General features: G+C 40.8%; 1 long non-coding RNA gene across 1 annotated transcript; it reads right to left on the bottom strand.

Moving 5' to 3' along the window:
* Positions 1–290: 290 nt before the first annotated feature.
* On the bottom strand, positions 291–24,823 carry LOC309969075. Its single transcript, XR_014326612.1, has 3 exons — positions 24,592–24,823; positions 24,398–24,501; positions 291–764 (listed from the first exon to the last, which is right to left on the bottom strand). It is a non-coding gene; the product is annotated as an uncharacterized lncRNA (long non-coding RNA).
* Between the last annotated feature and the right edge of the window lie 891 nt (positions 24,824–25,714).

A 25,714-nucleotide genomic window follows, 5' to 3' on the forward strand; every position in this document is an offset into this window, starting at 1 on the left:
GGTTAAAAAGCAAACATTCAATTTTCTGGTAGATAACCAATTGTCTCAGACCCATTCATTGAATAATCATTACTCCCCACACTGATCTCAAATTTCTGCTTAATTTGTGTGAGATTAGTTTAGACCTCTCTATTCTTTTCATTATTCTGTCTACGTAACCCAATTCACATGCCACATTGTCTTATTAGAGCTTTAATAAAAATGATGGCGGCAGGTAGTACACAAATCTCCCACTCCTCCTTGCTCTTTTTAACCAAGATTATCTTGGAGAGTCCTGTTTCTTTGCTAACATGTCTTAACTTCAGAATCAGGTTGTCATGTTGTTCCACTGTGTTTTGTGTATTCCATTGTTTTTATAGATTAATCTGGGAGAAAAGTTTGGCTTTATTTCTTTATTTGTTTTTAAGTTGACTTAAACATTTCTTTTATGTAAGTTTCTCATAAGCATGACTTTTAAACTTGTTTTCTACGAGTTGAAGTTCTGGTTCAAAATTAAACAGAGACAGTAAAGATCCTAGTTAAAGAATTGTTTAAAAAAAGAAGAAAAGAAGAGAGTTTTTGTTGTGGCTTGAAGGAAAAATTAATACATTCAGAAAAAAGAATACCTTAGATGGAAACAATGAAAGTGGAAGTCATAAAAGATAAAGGTAGGAAGCAAAGCTTGTACCTGAACTTGAAGAGTGAAGTGGGTAAGTGGAGGCCAGGCTGGCTACCAGCTGGCCCACGTTGGCTTAGGATGGCTCAGCTGCTTTCTGGAGTGTTCCCTGAGGGAGAGAGCAGAGGATCCAGAGGTAAATATTGAGGGTGGGAAAGAATGAGTTCATTATGTAAATAATAGTTGCAAGCCAGATGTTCAGAGCTTGGGTATACCTTCCTTGCCTGAGGCAGTTTTACAATGCATTTTGAGCGAGTTTTCATATCCTCAGGGACTTTGCTATCAAATTCCAAAATTACTCCCTCTCCCCAGACAGCTTCCCTCACAACTGCTGAAAAAAGAAACTGTTAGGAAGATCTCATATTGAGGAAGTTTTGGTAAAATGTGTTACATGCACACAGGAAGGGAGCGGGAATTAAACAATTCAGATAATTACTGTCCTGAATGCAGGACTGTATAAAAAAGAAAAGTTTCTGCTTTTCAGTGTTTATACTGAAGTACATAAAATGAAAAAAAGAATGCCATGGAGCTAATTTAAAAAAACAAAACGAAGCAGCCTTTTAGATGCTCAGATCCTATAAAAATCAAAAGGACGGATATGACTTAAACTTGCTTTACTGAAGCAAATTTCCACAACCTGACATTTAAATGGAGCTGGGGGCACTCAAATAATCCCACAGGTATGTAAAATCGGATACTATATCTGCAACCAGGTATTCTGCTCTGGGATTTGGAGTCCCAGTTGGCAACCTGGGAAAACCATGTTACTTACACTTGCTCAAATAGTCTCTAATTAGTTCTTCTGACCCTCTTGTATACTAATAAATGGCCCATTATGAAATATTAAAATGGAATTCTTTCCATTAAAAATGATTTCCTTGCTAGTGAACATGAACTAGGTTTAATGCACAATGTTGGTTAACATTAGATTGTCCTAATGTACGGAGGACGCTTTCCAGTGTGAAAGGATGCGAGCAGGTTAGGCTTTCTGGTTCAGTCAGGGAGCTGAGAGGGGCGTGAGTCTTCCTACAGTGGTCGAAGTATTGCTTATGTTCTTAGCTTGTTCTGGGTGGGTCTATTACTTTTTGACCTAAAGAGCTGAAAACTCTAATGTGAAACTGTATAATGAGCCTTGGAAAATTACGAGCCTAAAGAGACTTTTAGATCACTTCTTCAGGTCAATTTCCAAGTTTATTTTGTTAGTGGGATAAATAGGCTGACGTGGTGGGAACTTCTTCTGGGATTCTGGCACTCTCCTCATGCCATCCAAGGCTCCCTTGGCACCCAGTATGGTGTCACACGTAGTAGGTGTCCAAGGACTATCTGTTAGATTCATATTGTAAAATGCTTCTGAGGGACCGATAATTCAAATTTCTGAAATGTGTATTTAACAAATCAATAAACACATATTTATTGATTACCTAAATGTGCCCAGGACTGTGTCTGACCAGCCCTAAGGAAAATTTAAAAGAGGCATTAAATGTGCTTCTGGGAGACAATATTATAAGGGAAATATTAAATACGTCTCTGAAATTCTTGTTTTTATCCCCATCCACACCAGGAAGAAGCATCTTTGCTGCTTAGGTGGTTTTGGAGAGGAATATTGGATAAGCCGAGAGAGGCTGAATTACTTTACTTAAGAAGAGGGGAAAACCCCTGTAGGAAAACTTTCTAAACAAGGGGTAGGAGGCTGGGAAAAATGGTCAGAGAATGGAGTGAGAAAACCCAAAATGACTGAGTCTCATATGAGAGGGTTGTGGGTGGGGTAGAAAAGAGAGAAGTTGCTCTAAGGGGTGGATCTTTGGGGTGGAAAAGAAACAATAAATTTTTCAGAAACTCATGCTCTGTAATGTGTAAGGTAACAAATCTCCTTGTTTTGCCAACAAACCTTCAGTAAAAATATCTCTCTTCAAAGCTTTTAGAGTCAAATTTGTTGGGAGGTTTGCAAACGGGGCTTAGACTGGTCTTAAGAGCTAGAACTAGTTGCATTCACATCTCAAGAATGTTGAAAGAAACATAACACTTGGTATCTAAGTGCTTATTTATCTAGAATAAATTATAAATACAGTAGTTGTTTTTGACACGAAAGTAGGACACATGGTTTGAAAAATATAACGTACTTATTTGGTTGATTGGTAATTAAAATTCCTGAAATGTTTATCTAATCAATCAATAAACATATTATTGGGCACCTATATGTGACCAGAATTGCATTTGATAAGCCCTAAGGAAAATTGAAAAAATGCATTAAATATGGCTCTATGAAATGATATCATAGGGATTAAAGTTTTTCAGAAAATTATAAACTATTTTGGTTTGAGGATAGCCCAGAAAACCCAGGCCATAAGGCTCACAAACTATTGGCATGCTATTCAGAATGTTGAGTAGTAGGTCACGGAAGGTTTTAATATAGCAATCAATTTTTTTTCCCTAAGTTGATATGGTGAGAAATGTACTCACTGAACTATATTTATGGAGCATCTGGTATGTGCCAGCTGCCCTGCTAGGCCCTAGGTACATACATAATGCATTACGATTGCCCTTCAGATGAGCGTGATGAAATGGGAAAGTGAGAGACATGCAAACAGATATGCTGGTAGAATGGAATAAGCATGATAGCTGTTATTGCAAGTTCAGACAGATGGACCCTATCTCCCTGCTGAGCTGGGCTTTGCCTAACCAGGTGAAGAGGCAAGAATACTTATGCCTGGACAGGGATAGAAGGTGAGGCCAAAGGAATTGGTGAAGGATGTTGACTAAATAGGAATGTACAGGGGATAGAAAGTAGGTGCAGGAAAGAGGAGATAGTTGTTGAATGGCATGAATTCTGGTGGAACTTTGGCTTAGTTGGTACCCAGTACTGCAAGAGCTTCACAACCGCTCTTCCTATTTTCAGCTTAAGCTGAAATTATCAAGCAAATCTTTTTAAAAATAATGCACATTTATGCTCTCCTCTCAAAGATCTCCCAATTTTTTGAGAAAATAAACTCAGACTCCTTATTTTGACATTTGAGATCTTCTATAGCTTGACCCCAACATAAAATTTTGACTTATAAAAATAGCATTTTATATGTTTCAACCACATAACTTCACCTCTCCCTACTCCACAAATATACTCAACTTAATCAAACTTGACTTCTTTATTGTTTCTGTATCTTTTCTAAAAATACTGCTCATTGCTAAAAGCCCTTTCCGAATGCTGCTCCTCTATGAAGGTGTTCCTTGCCCTCCTTCACTCTCATCCGCAGTAGGATTTTTTCCTCATCTGAATACACATCATAATTTATTTCTCTCTATGGTGTCTTCTGTCTTATAATTATTTATGTACATATATGTTTTCAATCTCTTTGATTATAAGAGATTCAAGAAATTCTTATTGTATTCAACTTTTGGTCTTTCCTCTCACTCCTCTTACAGCAAGTAGCATAATCTAAGACCATAAATAATGATTACAGAGAACAAAACTGAGTGCTTCGTGGAGTTGATTGTGAGAGACTTGAAAATCCAAGGGGAAAGTGAAGTGTAGAGAGATGTTGAGTTGTGATCCCTTGGAGGACTGTGGGAAGAATCTCTCTTATTCTCTCTGTCGTGTGTGTGCGTGTGTGTGCGTGCGTGTGTGTGTGTGTGCACGCGCATGCGCACGTTTGAGGGTCTTCTAAGTATTTAAATCGAGATTAGGAAATCTCTGCCAAAAGCATTAGTAGCTGCGACTATGCAAAACCATTATAACCTCCTTATTTATTGTGTGATGAGATTGACAGCCTCATTTAAACATTGTGAATAATGCAAAATGCCTTTGTTGGGGATTCCAATGTACAATTTTTCCAACAGTTTCAATGAATGAATACAAAGTATTTTCAATGCCAGCGATTTCTGAGAACGAATTTGACTCTCAAGACTTTTGTCTCCTACTTCCATAATACAAATTTTACAAAGAAATACTATTTGTTTTTTAAAAAAGAAAATTATTTAGGAGTAGAGAAGAATATCTGTGGATACAGGTAGAAAGTTTGAATTCAGTACTTGTATAGTGAAAAATAAGTATGAAAAAAATAGAAAGATGAGCATGAAAGAAACACATGCATTTGAATAAATGGTGCTAATCTACATTTGCTGACATATTTCCAGCAATAGTTTCCCTCTCAAGGTGCTCTTCTCATATCTGTGGGGGGATAAGCATTTTTTCAGGTGTGGAAACTGAGACGCAGAGAGACCATGTGATGTGCTCTAATTTTCTTACTTTGTTGCTCTAGATTTTGCATTCTCTCCCCTCACTATTTAAAGAAACACTCCTTATGAATGAGGAACTCATTACTCTGAACTCTTCATGTATCTCATACTCTTGCTCTATTTTTTGCTGACTAATCTTTTAACCCCACATCCTACTCTAAAATGGTGAGTTGTCCAGATGCAGACACTCTTTTCTAATAATTAAGCAAAATTCCTTTTGTTTTGCTCCCTTCTCTTTCTCTGCTATTCCATCTAGCAGCTTTTATTTATTTATTTTAATTAATTAAACTTATTTATTTTTGGCTGTGTTGGGTCTTCGTTGCAGTACGTGGGCTTCTCATTGCAGTGGATTCTCTTGTTATGGAGCACGGGCTGTAGGCACGAGGGCTTCAGTAGTGGTGACTTATGGGCTTAGTTGCTCGGCAGCATGTGGGATCTTCCTGGACCAGGGCTCGAACCCCTGTCCCCTGCATTGGCAGGCGGATTCTTAACCACTGCGCCACCAGGGTAGCCCCCAGCAGCTTTTAAATATTGCCATTGGTCTTCATTTAATCTAGGTCTCATATCTGTATCATTATTCCTATTTTTTTAATAAAAAGAATGAGGCCCAGAAAATGTGTGAGACTTCCCTAAAGTCCCTGGGATTCTGTTACAAGTTGAACTGTGTCCCCCCAAAGTCATATGCTGCAGTTCCCACTCCCAGGAACTCAGAATATGACCCTCTGGAAAGAGGATTATGTCAGATGTAATTAGTTAAGAGGAGGGCATACTGGAGTAGGATGGGCCCTTAATCTAGCCTGATAGGTTTCCTTACAAAAAGGAAATTTGGAGACAGGCACACACGTAGGGAAAATGCCTTGTGGAGAAGGCAGAGATTGAGGTGATGCTTCTGCAAGCCAAGGAATTCCCCAGATTGCCAGCAAACCACCAGAATGGAGATGAGGGCATGGCACAGAGCCTGTCACAGGAGCCAGCCCTATGGACACCTGGAGTTTGGACTTCTAGCTTCCAGAACTATGAGACAGCAGATTTCTGTTGTTTAAGCCACCCAGTTGATGGCAAACCAATACAGATTCCAACCCAGACCACCCAGGTCCTGTGCCCTTTCTACTAAGTCACAGCTATCTTTTTCTGAATAGATGTCACTTGACTTGGGTCTTAAGGTCTAGGCTAAGTTACTAGGAAACACAGAATAGGAAATGATGTCTTCTGCCTGGGTGTCCTAGAAGGTTTTATTGGGAAGCTATCATTTGTAAGGGGCCTTGATCAAAGAGTTGGAATCCATCAGATACAGGCAGGTTGGTGACGGGGAGGCATTCCAGGTGGAAGGAACAACACCTTGCACTCAAAAAAAGTAGATTACAAAAAAGATTGGGGAAAATCGATAGATTAGGAAAAAGTCTTGAGCAGGCTGCAAGGCATAAAGAAGTTTTAATATTTCAAAAAAACTTGTGGGTGATTGTTATGTTTGAGAAAAAATAACTGACCACAAGGATAGACTTGAGAAGAGGTCATAGGAGGCTGTTGAAATGGCTATTGTACTAGATCCTGGCCCTTAGCAGCCCCGCCCATGCCGCTATCAGACTCACGAGCCTCTGCCACAGCCCCAGTCATCTCATTTCCTAACACCACCAGTTGGCTCAGCCTCCCCTGGAGCAAGGACTTGTTTTTTTGGCTTAAGCTGCATTGCACCTACTGCAATGGGAACCAACTACACCAGGAGATTTGACTTGCAGCTGCCCAGTGGGGGGCAGGTAACACAACCCAGAAGGATAGGGAGTTAACACATAGGGTTTTGTCCAGTTCAAGACATTAGACAGGGAGGAGTTGGCAGATACACTGCTTCCTCTTTTTGACAGGCTCTGAGCAGAGGTGTTATTCAGTCTTGCAAGTTTGCTGCAGGTTTTTTTTTTTTACTTTTTTTAAAAAAATTAATTTATTTATTTATTTTGGCTGTGTTGCGTCTTCGTTTCTGTGCGAGGGCTTTCTCTAGTTGTGGCAAGCGGGGGCCACTCTTCATCGCGGTGAGTGGGCCTCTGACTATCGCGGTCTCTCTTGTTGCGGAGCACAGGCTCCAGACGCGCGGGCTCAGTAGTTGTGGCTCACGGGCCCAGTCGCTCTGCGGCATGCGGGATCCTCCCAGACCAGGGCTCGAACCCGTGTCCCCTGAATTAGCAGGCAGACTCTCAACCACTGCGCCACCAGGGAAGCCCTGCTGCAGGTTTTCTGTGACTTTCTGTTGTTGGTGATAGATACTGTAAACAGCTCACCTTATATTTGCTTTGTTTCATCTCTTGCTTCACTTTCTTATGACTGTCCTGCCTTGTCTTCCCAAAACCAAAATGAAACACCAGCATGCATATTTTTTCCTTAATCTCTGGGATAGGCTGAGACAACTCTATGAGGAGTGATACCAGAAAGCAGACTTTTGGAATGGAATTTTGAAGTTGAATTGCCCACTGGTCTGAAGGTAAAAGGACCCTTAGCATCCAGTGACATCACAGTGGTTGACACTCCTATAGTTAATTGGAAAAAGGATGCATCTGAAAAGCAATGTATTGGGAAAGGAAGTGGCTGTTACACCGGAGCATTGATAATTATAAGGACTGTTGTGTAGGATAGCTACCTTTGAGAGGCTTAGGGCACCTACTTGCCAAGCTAAAACCCACTGTTAAAGCCACAGGCAGCTTGAAAGGAGATTCTTACCTCATGTAGCCACATGACAGAATGTGCTGTAAATCAGGCCTAAGATCTTGTTATGAAGCAGCGCTGCAAAGAAGGCAACTAACTAAACAGCCTTGTCAGGGGTCCTAGTCAAAGTTAGATGTCCGATAGGGAAAGAGTGGGCCCCTGAGATATTTGAGTAGACAAGCCTGAGAACGGTAAGCCCAACAGTTCCTGTAAACGCTTCTGGGTGACAGAAGAAGCCCCTTCTTTCTTGTTTAGAGAACAGCCTCCGTTTGTCCAAAGACCATTCAGTGACCTCAGGTAAAAGGTTGCCATGTGAGAGAATGCTTGCTCTCCTCAAGATGTGCGATCGCCACCCCTCTAATGCTGGTAACCGCCCATTACCCCGATAGAGTCTCAACACAGCCTCGGTGGGGAAGTAAGAGTCCTATTTCAGAAAGACAAAGACCACAAGAACTTGTTACTCTTATCTAGCAGGGATTAGGATAATATAAATGACTTGAGATATGGAATAGGTATCTGAATATGGAAAAAAATCCATTGACTTGGTGGGCACTCAGCAGTGACTCAGGATTCAATGTTGAATCAAGACCACCTGAGGCTGGTTCCGGGATTTTGCCAGGATGACTCCTAGAAGCTCGGACATGATAATGGGCCATAGTAAATGAAGTGGAGAGGCCAGAACTTCCTTGGCGTTTGAGGAAAGTGAGGGAAGGCTGAGGGAGTGGATTGTTAAAGTAGTTTTGGTAGGTAAGATCCACCATTTGACTTTGGTCCCTGGGAAGGACTGGGCAGGGGAGTAAACATGAGGATATTCCCTTCCCTAAGGTAATGAGGACTTCATTGGCGAGGACACCAAAATCTTGGAGAAACTTACTGGTGGCTGTTCTCTGCAAGCTGGGGGTTGACAGTAAAATAGGCCATGGAACTAGATTCCCTGCTATCTGTAAGGATGCTGCGATTTCAGAATGTCAGGAGCCAAGTGACAGCGCTTAACAATCAGAGATAAAATGAACTTAATTACAGAATAGGAAGTAAATGTAGCAAATCAGTCATGACAATCAGGGTTCATTTTCCTGCAGGGATCTGTGGTAAAGGCAAATAGGTCATGGTAATCCTGAGAATGAGATATAGGAACAGCTAACAGAGGTATTGCTCAATTTATGTAGTAAAAAATAAAAGTAAGATAGAGCTGGCAAGTAGAAGTTAGTTGCTATAATGGAAGATTGAAGCCCTCATTCAGTTTCCAAATCTAAGTCATTTTATAGACACAGATCCCATTGATTGAAGTGAAGACTGCATCACCTTGAGGGAAGACCTCGCAACACCACCAAGAGTATATCCAGTAAATACTCCTCTGAACCTTCCGAAAAGATCGTGTGCCCATTTATCAGAGAACAGTGCAAGGGGAATGCAAAACGTTTTCAAGGATCTTAGATATGTGATGTGATGTGAAGTTCGATTATCATCCCTTAGTTTGAATGGGGGTTTATGGAAGGCAGGTGAAAATTGAATTGCTGGTTTCCTAGTCGGTTTTGTGGGTCCGTGAATAAAACCTGTGGTTGTTGTTTCCCCACCCCGCTAAGGTATAGTTGGGATAGATATGCTTAGCTGTGGGAAGAACCCTCTCATCAGTTCTCTGATGTGTGGAGTAAGGTCCATTATGATTGGAAGGACCAAGTGGAAGTCCCTATAATCAGAAGCAACATTGCATCCCAGGAGGGACTGCAGAGTTTAGAGCTTTCATTCAAGAGTTGAAGGATACAGGGATAGTGGAATTATGTCCTAACCCCTGCCTGCTCAATTCACTCATCTGGCTTCTGCAATAACCATATAGATCATGACAGGATTGCCATGAACTGGGACCCCCAATAGCAGTGGCTCCACATGAAAGTTCTTTACTGCAGTAGATCAGCATAGCCTCTGGCATGCGGCATGCAGCTGTTGATTTGATGAATGCTCTTAGATCCCCACTGATATATACCCTTCATTGTTCTCTGCGGGGCTTCACAACTCTCCCCCTTTCTGTCATAACACAGGGAACTGGATTATTGTAACATTCTTTCAGGCTGTCATGCAGCTCATCTATGTTGATGATGTCATGTTAACTGCACCTGGTGAACAAGAGGTGGCAAGTGGCCTGGATGCTTTCATAAAGCACATATGTGACAAAGGGAAAAAGATAAACCCCAGGAAGATTCAGGGGCTTGACACATCACTGAAGCATTTAGGGACCTACTGGTCTGGGACATGTTGGGAAAACTATTAATAAATGACTTGTACCTCTTATCACTAAGAAGAAGGTACCTTGTACCTCTTATCACTAAGAAAGAGGCCCAGTACCTGATGGGTCTTTTTGGATTTGGAATGCAGCATACATTACTTATTTATCAAGGTGATTTGGAAATCTGCCAGTTCATGTCTGGGCAGAGTGTAAGGATGGCATGTCAGAGGTGCAGGCTACAGACAAGCTACCCTGCCATTTAGACCATCTGACCCACTATTTTCAACAGTGCTAGAGGTAAACATCATGGTGAATAAGGATTCCACAGGAGAAGAGTAGCAGTGTAGACCTTTAGGGTTCTGGAGTGAGGCTACTCTCTCTTTTTAAAAATAGCTCCCTGGATGTTTCAGAGCCCTCATAGAGACTGAGTTGCTGATCACGGGACAGCGAATGAGAATGGGACCAGAGCTACCTCTCATGAATTGAGTGTTTCTGGATCTCACGCATCAACATGTTAAATGGACACAGCAGCAAATCGTCATAGGATGGAAGTGATACAGTCAGGACCAGACCTGAGCACCGGCACTGTTGAATGTACAATCCACTAGCAGCAATGACTAACAGCCCTTGTATGCCACTATTTTTTTGGAGAGAAGAGTCAGCCACATGGTGGCAGGTCAATGACATCGAACATCTTTCATCTTGGAGGAGGCAGTAATTTATCCTTACCAGAACGGATAATAGATTGAAGCAGATGAATTTGTCAATATATGACCATTTTTGTCTTACATAGATGACAATTTCATGTGGTTCAACCAAGTACATTATTCTGGATGTAGGTATGGAGGCAGAACAATGCTATGCCTTCCCCCAAACATGTCTATACCCTAATCCCTGAAACCTCTGAATATGTTAGGTTACATGGCAAATGAGAATTAAAGCTGCAGGGGAAATTAAAGTTGCTAATGAGCTGACCTTAAGATAGAGAGATTTTCCTGGGTTTTCTAGGTGGACCCAATGTTAATTCTAATAGTCCGTAGAAGTAGAAGAGAGGATTGGAAGAGAGAACCAGAGAGATGATGGTGTAAGGACTCGGCTCAACATCGATGTCTTGGAAGATGGAGGAAGGCAGCCATGAACCAAGGTAACCTCTAGAAACTGGAAAAGGCAAGGAAGCAGCCCCCCAACCCCGGCTAGAATCTCCAGAAAGGAATGCACCCTGCCAACACCTTGATCTTAGCCCACTGAGATCCACGGCAGATTTCTGATCTACAGAACTGTAAGACAATTTGTGTTGTTTTAAGTGACTGATGATTTGTTAGAGCTGCAATAGAAAACTAATACAGTTGACCCTTGAACATTACGGTGCTGACCCCCATGCAGTCGAAAATCCACATATAACTTTACAGTCAACCACTGGTATCTGTGGTTCCATATTTGTGGATTTACCCAACCTCACATCACGTAATACTGTAGTATGAATTCATTGAAAAAAAGATCCACATGTCAGTGGCCCCATGCAGTTCAAACCTGTGTTGTTCAATGGTCAACTGTAGAGGTTTGTTTTTCCTGCCTGCAATGCCCATGGCAGCATACATTTTAATCCTCTACAGAAAGCCTTGACCGTTGACCTGGTCAACACACAATATTGCCCTGGGCTAAGAGAGCCATTGTTGGGCAAAGGAGGTACAGCATCGGGCTCATTCCCATGAAATACTTGTGTCTTCCCCATGGCTGATAAGTAGGCAGCTTGACAAAATGTGGAACAGCCATTGAAGCCTCCGTTAAGGCATCAGCTTAGAGGAATCTTTGAGGGGTTAGGGCAGTATATTTGAGGTGATAAAAACCAGTATATGGAGTCATGTCCCTTACAGCAAGAATGTTTAGGATGAAGAATAAAAGGACAGAAGAAGGATTTGTCTATTTGCACTGCATTTCTTTCTCTCATTTACCTCTTATCCTAGAAACATGTAGGCTCTATGAGGTTAGAACTGAAAGCTGTAAATACTGTTTGGTCCCTCTGGGGTTTCTGTGCCCATAAATGAGAAGGCAAAAAGGAGTTACTCTAAAGGTCAAGGTAAATGGTACTCTTTACTCTCAGGAGCCAGAGCTTCTACTACAGAAGTAAGGCAGGAAGGAACATGTTCGGAATGGACGATATTCACTGGATCTTCCCTTGGTGCTCTGTGTGCCCTCTGATAATTTTGAACAGGCTGTGGTAGCGATCGCAGCCTGTCAAGGACAAGGAAGCTATAGCTCAGACACTTCCAGAAAGGAGGGCTAGGTCACTCACTAGGTAAGAAATACAGACCAGCTGGAGTTCTGGCCAAGGGAGAGGAAAATCTAAAATGGATAGAAGAGAGAAATATATGATAAATGTCATTATAGCAGCTGGGAGTGTAGCTTGGGCTGCTAACCTTCTTTAAGCTCTTTTAGGAGATGGCAACAAGCACGATCTTAGATGACTGGATTTGTACCTCCCTCTGGGGAAGAAGTGGGGACATCTTCTATACATCTAAGACCTGTACTTTATTAGAGGTTGTGAGCAGAGCTGAGTATCACCTAGTAAACTTTAACAGATACGGTTTGTGTAATCCCAGACTTGCCTCTCCACCCCAGTCTCAGTGATTTGCCTTCTTTTCTGTCCAGATTGCTGCTAGCAACTGCTCACACCATGTCGTGCTACGTTCTGAGTAACTTTATGGTCCCAAACCTCCAGTTGTTTACACCTTCCCCAGGAGGTGAGGGCTGGGCTTCGGCACAACCTCCATGCTACACGCTGCAGCTGGGGAGCCAGAGTAGCTCTAGTGCTTAGTTCCTACTTGAGAGGGTACTTGGAGATTCCAACTTCTTCAGTAGTTGTCCAGAGGGACCCAGAAACCAAGATGGAAGTGTAAGAAAGTTAAAGCCCAGAGGAGGAGACTTTGACCAATAAGAGATGGAAGACAGGATCTGAAGAAAATCTGCTTATGCTTCTTCTCCCATAGATTCTTCCTAACCGTGTTTTCATTCTATCTTGTGGAACTGAGGAAGCACCTGGATTTCCTTGAGAAACTGTGCCAGTTCGGAAACAGATCACCTTGTGCTTCCTTTTCCTTCTTCTCCACCTCGCCTTTTCTTTCCCCTCACTCTTCCCCTCAGTATTAAGTGTTAGCACTTTGGCTTTGTCCTCAATTCTGATTTTCAGAAAACTGGTCTGAGATACTGCACTTGAGGCATGTGGAAGACTTGAACTACATGAGTCACAGTGCAGATGGTAAAGAAGTGTAGATGTGTGAGATAATTTGAGAGAAGAAATGTCTGTATATGCTATTGCTTTGGATTGGAATTGGAGAGCTGAGGGAGAGTAAGGGAGTCAATTATGAAACCTTTGAAGTTGATGGTATTGGCAACTGCTGAAATGGTGTGTTAACTAAGATTTCAAATATTAAATGTCGGAGAGAAGGTAACAAGCCGAATTTTCAATAAATCCTGCTTGAGGTGCTGGGGGACATCCAGGTGTTGAAGTCTAAGAGGAAGTTGGAAATGCGTTCTCGCAGCTAAGGTGGTGGCTTTAGTAAATGAAAGGTGGAGGTCAGCTCGCTACAGTGTAAATTTTTTGTACACATAGATTGTTTTTTTTTTTTTTTTTTTGCGGTACACGAGCCTCTGACTGCTGTGGCCTCTCCCGTTGCGGAGCACAGGCTCCGGACACGCAGGCTCAGTGGCCATGGCTCATGGGCCCAGCCGCTCCGCAGCATGTGGGATCCTCCCAGACCAGGGCACGAACCCATGTCGCCTGCATTGGCAGGCGGACTCTCAACCACTGCGCAACCAGGGAAGCCCCACATAGATTTTTTATGGCCACATTTCTGGCAGACATGGAGGTGTGTTTCAGCAGTAAATATAACACCTTTTGGAAGATAAATCATCCAATAGCATTTATTTGAATGTCCCCTGCCCTAAAACATTTTAACACTCCTGTCCTTTATTTCTTCCAAATCATCTATCATTTATCCTTTCCGTGCTAAGGCCTCACTTACCCACAGCGCCGGCTATGATGTGCTATCAGAGGCCCCCATAAGCCTGCTCTGTTTCAGGAAGTATCTCTTCTACTGCCTTGCTCAAGCTTGATTTTCACAATTAGTGGTTCTACTATTGAAATGAAAGATGTAATTTATCAAAACTCGGGAGGTCATTAGTAGATTTGGAGAGACTGAAAGTAATAGATTCTCTCTGAGGGAAGAGAGAGAGAGAGAGAGAGAGAGAGAGAGAGAGAGAGAGAAAGAGAGAGAGAGAGAGTGTGTGTTGTGTGTGTGTGTGTGTGACAGAAAAAGAGTGAGAGAGTTAGGTGATGTCATCAAGGTTGTAAAATAGTGGTTCAATTAAGATTCTTGTGTCAGTCACTTGGGTTGAATGCTAGCTGTCTTGTGTCTGGCTCATTCATCTTGGAAAAGTTACTTCACTGAGATGCAATTTTACCACATCTATAAAATTGGACATAATCATAGTAAATGCCTAAAGGGCTGTTATGTGAATTAAATGGAAAAATGAATGAAGGGCATTTCGTTTATACTAAGCTCTCAAAAATTATTAACAATATTTTTTAAAGTATGAATTGTAAAGCCAAAGACAAACATTACCTACTTTATAATTCTGTCCGGAAAAGGGCTTTTGGATCGTTTGTTAGTAAATTTAGATTTGGGATACATTTTTTGTCTTAATTTGTATTCTTTATAATTTAATTAAACAGAATGATTCCAAATGACCCCTGCCCCCACCCACCCTGTGGAAGTGCTATCTACCTGCCTCGCTTCTTGGCTTCCTGAGAAAGTGGTTTCTCAGTGTTAAGGTCTCACCCATTTACTTGGCAGGTAGATGGTCTGCTTTACCTCCAAAATACACCTTAAATTGTCCATCTCTCACTGTCTACGTGGCCTTGACAATGGCAGTGACCTCCCGATGGGACTCCAGTTTGCATTTTTTGCCCCTACAATCTGTTCTACCCTCAACACAGAGATCGTAAATCAACTCCACTCTAATTTTTAAAAAAAAGAACCGTTCAGTTGATTTTTGTTTTGATAAGAGTAAAATCCAAACTCCTAACCATGGCTTCCAACGTCTCCCATTAGTAGATTTCTGTCACGTCTCCCATATCATTAACAGCCACAGGATCTTATTCTACTTCTTAAAATATCAAGGCTTTTTGCTTCTTTCTTGGTTGTTTTCTTTCTTGGGCCTTTTCACTGGTCTCATTAGCCTGAAATGCTCTCTCCCTGCTCATGATGAGTCACAAGTTTGTGATCACAAATAATCAGCCCTTTCATTTTCTTCATAGCCTTTATATCACAATTTTCTTGTAATTTTCTTGTTTCTTTTTAATTTCATTTGTATAAGCCTCTCTCTTCTATAAGAGCTTCATGAGGTCAGGTGGCTTATTCCTATCTTGTTTATTGTTGTATCTCCAAAGTTAAATGAGCCTGGCATAGAGCAAGGACTCAATAAATATTTTTTAGTGAGCAAATGACTGAACGAATGAACGCGAGGAAGTATTATGGACCATCCATGTCTCCATGACTAACAGAGTCAGAAAAGGAGGTGACAGTGAAGACCACCCACATGATGATAATATACTAGATGCCTCTGTGCCTACGGGTAGTGGAAAAGAAGTAAATATGAAGGTTTTAACAGTTGAGAAAGTAGTGCATAATAATTGCAAACACATTGTTTTTGTTTGTGTGTTTTGTTTGCCAGCGATTGTTCTAAGAAATGTAAGCACGTTAATTCATTTAACTCTCACTATAACCCCACCAAGTAGAAGCTGTTATTAAAATTCCTATTTTATGGATGAGGAAACAGTCACAAAGGAGTTCAGTAAATTGATGTTCAAGATTACACAGTTAGCAAATGTTAGGGCAGGATGTGAATGCAGCAACCTAGTGCACATGGTTACCCTACTCTATGATTCTCTAAAGTAGTATAACAGGCTCATCAATGTGACACTGATACTGAATGATGAAAGCCAGGACCATATCTCACAAACGTTCATATCCACTTAGTAGTTAATTCACTGCCTTACATGTGATGGTTGTGTATCAGACTGAATCAGAATATCAGCAGGGTAGGTGAAGAAAGAAAGGTCTTAAGCTAGACCTTAAAAATCAACAAGTTAGGGGGCTTCCCTGGTGGCGCAGTGATTGAGAGTCCGCGTGCCGATGTAGGGAACACGGGTTCGTGCCCCGGTCCGGGAAGATCCCACGTGCCGCGGAGCGGCTGGGCCCGTGAACCATGGCCGCTGAGCCTGCGCGTCCGGAGCCAGTTCTCCGCAACGGGAGAGGCCACAACAGTGAGAGGCCCGCGTACTGCAAAAAAAAAAAAAAAATCAACAAGTTAGTTGGGAGAATATTCTAGAGATAGGCAGGAAAAAATGATGATTAAACAAAAACGGGGAACATGGTGATAATAAATACAAACGATAAGATTTTTATAGCATCCAGAAAAAAAAGTAGGATAAATGAATGTGTTTCCAGGGGAAGAACGACATTCAAAAGAAAGAGGGTAACTTGACTAGAGAACACAAATATGTGAGAAAATTGGCAAGAAGAACCCTTCAGTGGAGAAGAATGACTCATGAGTCTTCATAGCTTGATGAAAATATCATCTCTTGGGAATACACAATTTTCATTTCTCTGATTCCAAGCAGTCATTCCTTGGTATCCATGGGAGACTGGTTCCAGGACAGCCTCCACGCCTGGCAATACCAAAAACTCCCACATGTTCAAGGCCCTTATATAAAATGGTGAAATATTAACACATAATACGCACATCCTCCTGTATACATTAAATCATCTCTAGATTACTTATAAAACCTAATACAATGTAAATGCTACCTAAATGTAGTCAATACAATGTAAATGCCATGCGGATAGTTGCCAGCATGCAGCAAATTCAAATTTTGCTTTTTAAAACTTTCTGGAGTTTTTTCCAATTATTTTCAACCTGCAGTTAGTTGAATCCATGGATGTGGAGCCTGTGGGTACGGAGGGCCAACGGTATTTACCAGGCAACCCTTGAATTTAAATTCAATTCCTCAATGTTTCCTGACCTGGATAAGAAAGGTCTAAGGTCACAGACATAGAGAACAGACTTGTGGCTGTCAAAGGTGGGGGGAGTGGGGGAGGGATAGACCGGAAGTTTGGGATTAGCAGATTCAAACTATTATACATAGACTAGATAAACAATGAGGTCTTACCGTACAGCACAGGGAACTCTATTCAATATCCTGTAATAAACCATAATGGAAAAGACCATGAAAATTTATATCTATCTATCTATCTATATATATATATATATAAAAAACTGAATCACTTTGTGTATAGCAGAAACTAATACAGCATTATAAATCAACTACACTTCAATACAATAAACTTTTTAAAAAAGGTCCAAGAAACTAAAAACACAGGCAAATTGTCTGCTTTAAAGCAAAATTTTTCACAGAAAATTATTAAATTTTCTCTTGATTATGATTGCAAGCAATGCTGCTTAAGCACTTCATTTATGCAAGGAACTCTTCCAGGCTGTGGGTGTGGTCAATGTGTGGCATAAATGTGAGTCTTATCATATAGAGGAGCTGACCATTAAATCCCTTGATGTGTAGTCGTGGAGGATCAAATTCTGGCTGCACGCTGCCTTGGGGTAATATGTGTCCACCGTAAATGCCCCTATTTCAAGGGAGGGCATAAACTTTTGCTATCAGAGAGTTTGCTCACTTGGCCCTGTTCAACCTTAATTCCTTCTCTTCCTCTACCCTGGGAACCCGTACTGACCTGGTGAACCAGCAATGAACATTCCTCAACTAAAGACCAAGATAATGCCTGGCCTTTCATGATAGTGACATCACCATATTGGTGCCATGATCCCCGTTTTAATTGTGGCCGGAGCGGGGGGGGATACTTGGGAGACAAAAGTTGTGTGATCTTGGCAATAGCTTGAAAGATTTTTATTATTTACTTGCATCAGAAAGCTATAGATAAATAAAGCCTTCAAGCCGGTTTTAAGAGTGTTTGTTTTCAATCAAGAATTATGTAGCCTGATCTCTCTCTCCCTCTCTCTCTCTCTCTCTCTCTCTCTCTCTCTCTCTCTCTCTCTCTCTCTCTCTCTCTCTAGTACAGACACACACAAACATGCGTGTGTGCGCGCACACACACTGCCTTCTCCCAGCATACAATTATATAATATTCTAATGTTATCATTCCCCTGACACAGACTCGAACCACATGCATCATACAGGGTGAGTACTGAGGAAAGGAGCATGGGGGTAACAGTAATGAAAGACTTGAATGGATTTGTTTCCTCTTATTCATGAATAAGAGGAATTTATCCTACTTGTCAGCTTCCAACATTGTATGATTTTCTGCATTATCCCAAGAGCTTTGGTGCATGGGTCCCTCCCAAGCTAATGTTAATGAGTTGACATAAAAATACTCATAATTACATAGATGTTAAATAAAAACTAGGATACAGATAAAACACATTCTAAGACAAAGGGAGTGGAGCTCATCACAGAATGGCTCTGTTTACTGGATAAGAAACACAGGCTGGGTGTCTGTAACATTGCTTTGTCCTCTTGCAGCTGTGACCTTGACTCCCATGCATATGTGGCAAGACCTCAAATCCTTCTGCAGTCTTGACTGAAATCAGTCTGAACTAAATACGAGGCTTTTTCTTCCCTCCCCCTTTTCTCCTTCATTCCATTACTTTTTCATAGTTAATGTCTATGTGGAACTAACCGGCTTCACTGTTTTTCAATTCGTACTCCCCAAAGCCTCCTCTGGAGCCATAAAGCCATGAATAAGAGGAATTAGCAAACAGAAAGCCTATGATTTTAGAGTATCTGGGGTAAATGGAAATATAATTAGTCTGGTGCTGGTTTACAATTAGGAGAGGGATTATATCTGCCTTTGCTCGCTATCTATGAAGGTAACCTGGAGAAATATGACTAATTTGGAGGAGAATTATCACTTTAGCCCATAGCTCTAGTTCAGCGTCTCTCTCCGCTAGCTGTGGTAACCCTACCAGCCCCTTCTTACAGAGAAAGCCCGGGCTACCACCCCTGCTGCTTTATAAATGCTCTCTTCAACCCGAAGGGATTGTACTCACAGCACAGTGCAATTTTCATTTAGAAATGGGCTTCCAGTCGTGTTGACACACCTCATTAGCTAAGCCCTACCTCTTAAGTCAGGAACTTTCATACAGGTGTTAAGTACTGGAGGAAAAAAAAAAACCTACTAAGTAAACGAAGAAAAGCTTTATTGTTCACCCAAATAAATAAGGGAAGACAGGGTTCCTATTCCAAGTCCCTTGTACCATGTAATTTTAAGCTTTATTATTATTGTTGTTGCTATTGTTCTATTTTATTTCATTTTTCTTCACTCTAGAGTGGAAAGTTACATTATTTGTAGATGATGAGGGTGCAGTTAGATATGGGTTCAGCTTTCTAGAATTATAGAAAAATGGCTCAATATTGTTTTTCTCTCCATGGCTTTCACCACTGTGCATTCCTCTCATTGTCGGATGTGCCATTTGGAAGCATTCAGTTAAATTTATTTAAATGTTTTATTTTATCAGCCTCTGCTGAGGGTACATTTTGCACTTTATTTTACTTATTGGTTTATCCGATGAGCTGTTTCTCAGTTGTCTAAAGGAGTTTGTGTACTGTTAACTGTGGCAGGTGTTTAAGCGGTTGGCAGGGTTTGTCACTTGGAAGAGAACCAGCCCAGCTTGGGCCATGTCCTGTGGTAGTAAATTTCAGCTCCACCGTAGGTTTCTCCTGATCATCGATGATTTACATGTCAGGAAGAGCATCTAGGAGGTTCTACTGAGTTAGATGACTCCGCCGTCCTCAGAAATATTTAATGAATCAATTCTCATTATAAGAGAAGACTGGAGACAACCGCTCATCTATTTTGCTCTTTTTCTTCCTGTTTCTTTCTAAGCCTTTTCCTGAGAAAGAGAATTGCAACCTAATCCTGCCGTGTGCAATTAATATGTGATTCTTGCCTTTTCTCTGGACATCTTTTTATGTTTCACGATGAGCTTTTGCTAACAGCAGAAATGAGAGACAGGATGTCAGGAGGGAGAAGCTACTGAAAAGGCTTTATGTGACAAACCACATTGTCAGACATTACCGGAAAAAACATGGCTACAGAATGGGGACAAACACGGGGGGAAACACCAATGGCCACCACAGATAAACACATGCATTTAAGTTCCCTTAAGTTCTTTATTCACAGGTGAATGCGGAGCAGATTCTGGAATGCTACTGGGGTAAATTGATAATTTTTAGAACCAGGATGTTTTTCTTAGTAAACTCAGTGTCCCCTCTCCAGTTTTCGTGGAATTGTTTTTGTTTCAGCTCTCCTTCTATGTCCTTTTCACTTGACCTATTTGTAAACTGCAATTTTTTTTTTTTGATTTTTTTAATAAGAAATGTGTTCTGAGACCAGAGCACACACTCCCCACTCTCAGCACTAACCGCTTGGGAGAAGCTAACCTGTAATCTTGCTTCATTCTAATTATTGGTTATCTCTGATGATGTTTCCAGAGATGACAAAGAGTGACTGTACTTTTGGACTGCACCACCTTAACCTAAAACAAGCAGTGACTAGCCTGCTACCTGAAACACATATCCTGTTCTGTTCAAGAACATTTTCTATGATTCAGGAATGGTGTTAAAGGCTTTATGTGCTCACGTAAGACATGCAGATATCACCATAATTCTAGTCCGTCTCAAATTGTATTCTGGAAAAAGGACTGTAGTGCAGTGTTACCAAAGCTTGAATAACCATAAGAATCACCTTGAACGTGTAGATTCTAGCCCAGCACTAGGTTGATTTGGGTCAGAATCTCCAAAGGGAAGAGCCCAGGAATCTATAACTTTGACAAAAGCTTACTTTTACTATCAGACAAGTTTGAGAACCATCTCTCTGTGTCTATGAGCTATGGGTATGGGGGGAAGAAAATGGTCTATGAAGACAGAGAGACATGGACTTGAGTCTCTGCTTTCTCATTTCCTTATTGTGTGGCCTTGGCAAGCAAACTTCTCTGAGCCTCATTTTTCTAATTTGTAGATTAAGGACAATACATACAGGGACTGATATTAAAAATATTTGGCAACCAGGATGGCATGGCAGCCACCAATGAGATGCCAGGCATCGACTTTTTATTTATTTATTTTATTTATTTTTATTTTTTTAAATTCTTTTTTCAGTAAAATATTTTATTTGCCCAAGACTTAACTGTTGCAGAACAACTCCAAATATATCACTTTTTTTATACCACATGGCTGCAAATGAAAAATGAGAAATTGCCGTTGGTTTGTCCGATTATGTTTGACATAGAAAGGAGGAAAATAAAGAAGGTAATGAAGCAGTTTTCTTAGAGAACATACAGCGATTTGGTTGAGCTTTTTCCCAATCTTACTATCCAGTAGCCCTCCCTTTGTTTGATATGAATTTTAGAGCCGAGAAAGAAATAACTGATTCATTTTTGCTTTAGAAGGAGCATGAATGGCAAGGTGGAAGTATTCTGTTTAGATAACTTTATAACTGCTTTCTTTATCCAATTTTATTTCTGAAGTAAAAATCAGAACACTTTTTCTTTGCCACATTGATGAATAATGGTTTGTTGATTTTGTTTTTTTTGAAGTTACAGATGAAGCATTTATTTTGCCATTCTTTTATTTTTATTTATTTATTTAATTTATTTTTTATTTTTTACATCTTTATTGGAGTATAATTATTTTACAATGGTGTGTTAGTTTCTGCTTTATAACAAAGTGAATCAGTTATACATATACATATGTTCCCATATCTCTTCCCTCTTGCGTCTCCCTCCCTCCCACCCTCCCTATCCCACCTCTCCAGGCGGTCACAAAGCACCGAGCTGATCTCCCTGTGCTATGCGGCTGCTTCCCACTAGCTATCTACCTTACGTTTGGTAGTGTATATATGTCCAAGGCATCGACTTTTTAATTCCTGTTCCTGGAGAGGGCAGCTGATGGCAAGAGAACCTGGGAGCTGGGGAGTCTGATGGGGGGGCACTTGGAAGACTGAGGCCATGGCTATTTACTAACCCATGAGAAAGTATTACAGTATTTCCGTAATTGGGAAAGAGATGTCCTTATGCCTATCACCAGGCTAGCAGCTCTGTATAAATTAAAAGATGGTTGTGAATATTAAAATAATACTTAACATCACAGTGCTAAGTACCTTGTAAGTAATTCAACAAAGAGAAGTTACTATTAGCATTCATGCTTTTTATTACTTATTACATGTATTATACTTGTGGAACTGAACCAGACCAGAGAAGGTCAGGTCCAAGAGTCCACAGACACTCTCAGATCTTCTGTAGGCTTATAACTAAATTATTGATCTAGCTTTGGGAAGACAACAATGTGAATATAGAAAGGGAATCTGAAATTGGGAGATGACTCCAAGTGGGAAAAACAGCTTCGATATGAACCAAGCTTAGAGGGAACCTCATGTATCACCTTAAGCAGAGACAGAGCAGGTAGTTACAGAGTCTACAGAGACCCCATCCCTGTAGAGAGAACTGGCAACAATCTAAAGAGACAGGTATTCAGATATTCAGTAGTGAATGTCAAGAACCTAGTTGCAGGGATGGGCTGCAAATCAGGTGAAGGACTAGTGATAAAGATGGCTCAGGGCCCGAACCCAGCCCTGGGGAGACTTGGCTGCACTAGTCACAGGGTCATGATAGCAAACAAATTGATTTAACACCAAGATAAAACTTAAATATGAATGCTTAAAATCCCTCTGCCTAAGGACTGGGCTGATTTCGCTGTAGGAGGCAAGTCTTAGCCTACAGTTGAAGGCTAAGTGGACAATTTTCCAAGCAATAACTCTGATCTATGTGACAAGAGATAAGCACAGTATTGCAGACTCCAGAGAGATTCTGAGAAAGAAGTGGGTGAGAGACAGTGGCGATGATTTGCGGTGGGAGGTGGAGGGCGAGAAGAGGAGAACTCAGCAGGCAAGGAGATGTCCTTCAGAGACCTGTCAGTCCTTTTCCTCCCATGCTCACCAGCTCTCTCTGCCTTTAGCCCATTTTTCTCTCATCCATTGACATTTGCTCCCCAAATAATGTAATTGTGGAAGCCAATCGTTATTGCCCTAGGAAAGTATTATATACATTTATTAAATGGAAACAGAGCTATTTGTAGAAAGCTTAACTTTAAAAAAAAAAATTGAAAATGCTACTCTTCAGGTAGTGACAGCATTGTAGCCTGCAACCCTGTCATTGAACCACTGCTGGAAGGAAGAATCCAGCTGTGGGCACTTCTGTGGGGCTGGGAGAGCCATTGAAGCCAAAATTGAGAAAACTTCGTGTTTTGTAACCCACAGCAGTATTGATTCTTCTCTTCTGCCTTCTGTGGGAACCAGAAATGATTGTAGCAAGAAGGCTGACCAGGGGAAAATAGCAAAAGTGGTTTCCAAGTAGTTCAGGAAGCACCAGGGAGGGAGCATCTACCAAATGGGACCTCTGGGTCCCCTGCCGCCTTTCGCAACTGCCTCTTCCTCTATTCACCTCTGGCCAGTGTTGCCGTGGAGCAATTGGGAGCATGTTTTTATTCCACTATTAGCAAACTCCAAAGGGAAGACTTATCAAACTGCCTCTCATTTGTAAAATTTGAGCTGGTGACTAGAGTGACTTACAAGGTGGGTACCTTGTCCTCAATGACTAAATAATTCACATGATTTATATCTTTAAATAAGTTTCTTTAGGCACCTGCTGTTCTTAGAACTGTCACAGTTAAGCTGAAGGGGGTGAGTTCGGGCTGGAAACACAGTTTCTTTTTCTCGAGTTTAAATTAAATCCTTGACATTATAAAACATTACAGATACATTACCATTGTCGATTGTGTACTGTTCCTATGTTTTTCCTATTGCATTATTCAGAATTAAGTTAAAAATTCTTTCTATTGTGTCTTAATGTTTCTGGGATGTGGACAGATCAATATTTCCAGCCTGTGCACACACTCTACCTAAGGGCTGTGAGTCATATTTGCTTTGAAAGAAATAGCACTTAAGGACTGTCAGTCAAGTCAGCTGTAAGAAACATAGAACTCTTTAAGAATTACTCTGCCTCTTCCTCACATCTAAATGTAGCCAACCGCTTGGAGTATCTAAGGCAGTTAGCTAAGCTGTATTTTAAAAATGGTGCAATTGCAATTAATCTATGCAAATAAAAAGCTCTGTGTCTTAGCACCTATACATAGCAAATATATAGTCTTTATTAAACTAAAAATTATATAACAGTACGAGTAAGGAATATGTGTAAGAAAAAGACCCAGTTTCCTAAAGTCATTTGGATGTCACTATTACAGTATTTTGCTATACTAGGTCTCTATGCCCAGGCTGGGAAAGCACTGGGTAGGGTGTGTAAAATGGGATTTCTAGTCTGTTTGGCCACTGCTTAACCGCATGACCTTTAAAAACTACTGCCTTCACCTCTTGCTTCCCAAGGTCCGAGTCTCCTTTCAGACTGCAGGTTAAGGACTGCATGTTAAGAATTAACTGTATATTTTCAGATTTACTCACTGTGTCTGTGAGAAGTTGGAGTTCATATCAATTCAGCTTGATATAGAAGAAATCCACCTTCAGCATTAAAACTGGCTTGCCTCATTAGGATCTGTTTACTGTTCCTGAAAGTAAATAAAAGCAAAATTGTTCCTCTGGTATCTAATATACTAATAATGTATAGTAGTACTATTGCTTATCCAGTGACTGCTTACCTCAGGCTCATCGTGGCGTTAGGTGTGTAGATATTTAATCTTCTCCCTGTATGAACTTCCATTTACCTACCGCATAATTTATATATGCAAAGTGATATTTGGATTCTTCTGGCACATTATTGCCAAGAGTGCCAATAAAGGAATCATACTGTGCCCTAATATCCCTGATTATATTTGTATCATTGTCGTAGAGGTTGTATCAGCGGACGGAACAACGGACTGTACCGTTAAATTAGCACAATTTTGCAGCTCTGCCTGGCAGAAGCTCTCAGTTAATCCAAGAGGTTATTCAACCCTATCCAATATGATTACTCTATAAATATTTGCCCAAGCTCAGCACCACCCGTTATATCACTAATCACACAGAGGTTTGTTATAGCGAAGACCGCCAGTGTCAGCAATTTGAAAAACAAAGCTAATTAGTTTTGATTTAGGGATGGGAAGACTTATTAAGTTGCAAGTGGAGAGTTCGCATAGTATAGCAGCTATTTAGAGCACATAGGAATATGAAGGAGATTTACTATTTTTTGCATAGGATTTTGAGAAGGAATGGGAGGACTGCCAGGCTAAGAATACAGGCGTGTGTGACAATGAGTGGCAACAACCAGTGATGGCTGGGGTGGGGGTGGAGCAATAGAAAACCCCCCTTAAAATACGACCCCAAATAAACACACATTAAGTAAACAGTGTGCTTTCTATATAACCAGCTTTAGGTCAAGTTCCTGGCTTCCCTTTCCAAACAGATTACTGTTCTTAGACTCCTCAATAGAGAATCCTGGCACCAACAACAGTGTTGACCCATATGGGTTGATTTGGAGGGAGGGTAGCAAAGGAGCCCCTTACTCCTACATCTCTGAGCTACGAGTCTACTGTGGTAGATACGTTTATTATTATTATTATAGTCTTTGCATCCTTTAAAAAATATTTTGAATTGGAAAATTTTTACTTAGTGACATTTATCTTTATTAGCAACAAATAATACAGTGCTATTTATTCCAGTTTTTGAAAAGCACTATTGTTTTCCATAGAAATACCTCTACTCAGACACTAAAGGAGGAGAACGAACATTAATCAAGCCTCTAAATTGGACCAAGCACTGTACTACCCTCTTTAAATATGCTCT

This window comes from Leucopleurus acutus (assembly GCF_964270905.1).
Source record: "Leucopleurus acutus genome assembly, chromosome: 11".
Classification (NCBI taxonomy): domain Eukaryota; kingdom Metazoa; phylum Chordata; class Mammalia; order Artiodactyla; family Delphinidae; genus Leucopleurus; species Leucopleurus acutus.